Below are 2,269 nucleotides of genomic sequence, written 5' to 3' on the forward strand. Positions count from 1 at the left end.
CTGGTATTTGTTTCATGAGTTCATACTAGATGGGTGATATGATTGATTGCTTTTAATCATAAAAGAATGAATGATTTCAAAACTTTCATATTGTTTAATTGAAAATAGATCCTGGGTTCGAATCTCGTGAGGCGGGATCGTGAAAGTGCACTGCTGAGGAGGAGTCCCACAATAAGACGTAACGGTTGTCCAGTGTTTCAAGGTTTTCCATGGTGGTCTAGCTTCAATTGACTCATATTCTCAACTATATAATCCACTCAGTGGCCGAGTGGATTACGCGATGGCATTTGAAGGGAAAGGTACTGGGTTCGAGTCCCAAAGTGAATATCAACTCTGAGATGTGGCAGGTACATCCAGCTGACGAGTCCCAAATAGGACAAAATGATGCGTGTCCTGGATTCCACTGCTAGCCACTATCCATCTTTACTTACCATGCTTGTGAATTGAGGCTATATCGAGGCAATACGCACAGTATCCACATATGCAAATTAGAGACTGACCAGTTGCAGTCCTAACACATCAATGGGAAGATTCAAACAAACAATACAAAATGAATTTAATCATTTAAGTAGTTTGATAGTAGTATCAATAATCATTTAAAATGGGTGTGGTATATAATTATGAAAATTAAAGAGATTAGCTTATTTTATCACTTGTTTCTTTGTAATTAAAAAAAAATTAGGTTTGTCTTTACTTTTTATTTATGCCATCTTTGTATTGAATGTTTAAGTAATAAGATAATAAGGACAATTGAGAATTGTAATTAGACTCATAGGTTAATGTGAAATTTAGTTTGAAAATTTTCTTTTATGGATTAGTAAACGACTAAAAGTTCATTCTTATGATTTTTACCACGAAAAGATTTTTTAATTATATCAGAGCATTACTTACGCCTGTTACCTCTCGTGGAGGAGCATAGGCCGCACATCAACATTCTCCATCCAACCCTGTCCTTGGCAATCTTTTCCAGTTGTTATTCAGAATATAAGTTTTACACTTAAAAGAAATAGAAAATGTTTATAAAACATAGCGAAGTAGTAGGTTGTAATATGTGTAAGTCTATCTGTATCTGTCCTACTGACATTACTTTTGAAACGTTTGAATTACCCAGTTGATGTTTTCTAAAGCTTCGGTGGCGTCTCAAACTGACTGTGGCTTCAGAAGTTTATGTTATTTTCTGTTTTGACATATCTTCATATTTAAAACGTTGCAAATCATGATTGACTGTTCTTTTGTAACATTACTTACTAACTATAAGTGATTAGTAAAAGTAGTATGTGATTGACCATCGAATGTGGACAAACAAACAATCAGCTTAATATATAGTTTCCTTTGTATCTTTGGTTTCGAATCAGAACTTATTGATTATAAACTGTCTGTAATTTTCTTGTATAAAGTATTGTTTAGGTTATAGTCTGGTCGTCTATGTTGATCATGTATCTGGTATCACCTGACCTAGTCTGTATATATTGTATCATCCGAGTATCTAGTGACAACAGAATATTCGGTTGTATAATAGTAGTACGTTGCAACAAACAGTAATATAAAGATTTAATCAATTAATTAAACTGTTAACAGTACGTTCTTCATAACCTTCGAATTATTTAAATATTTGCGCTTGTAACGAATCTGAACAATTTGGAAGGACAAATTCCTGGTAATACATATGTATACTATGATAGTTACAATATCTTTTTGTTTTTCAATCTACCAGTAACAAACATATTTCACATGATGAGCACTTCATTGTTTTTTACAAGTTTTATACGTTTATACAGTTAGATTTACAGTTGAAATCATGAGTCAATTGAATCTAGACCACCAAGGAAAACCTGGAAGCACTGGAATAGCTGTATGCTCACTAGTGACTGGCTCAAAGAGATATTTCTTGGAGTACTAGTGAGATGCAGTGACCATTGGAGCTCAACCAGGTCTGTTGTGAGATATAAACTAACTGAAGACAATTGGTGAACGGTTGCTCAAACTTTGTGTATTGGTTGAAGTTAGACATTAACACCGTTGGACGCCTGCTCAGTGATATAGAGGTTAAGTGGTCGCGCGCGAGATTGATAGGTCCTGGGTTCGAATCTTGCGATGTGGGATCGTAGATGCGCACTGCTGAGGAGTCCCACAATGGGATGAGGCTGCCGTCCAGTGCTTCCAGGTTTTTTATGGTGGTCTAGCTTCAATTGACTCATGATTTCAATTATAAAATTAATAAAATGTCCACAAAAAACTGATATTTATATTTACATTAAATAAATTAGTA

The sequence above is a fragment of the Schistosoma mansoni genome, chromosome 6, assembly GCF_000237925.1.
Source record: "Schistosoma mansoni strain Puerto Rico chromosome 6, complete genome".
Taxonomy (NCBI): Eukaryota; Metazoa; Platyhelminthes; class Trematoda; order Strigeidida; family Schistosomatidae; genus Schistosoma; species Schistosoma mansoni.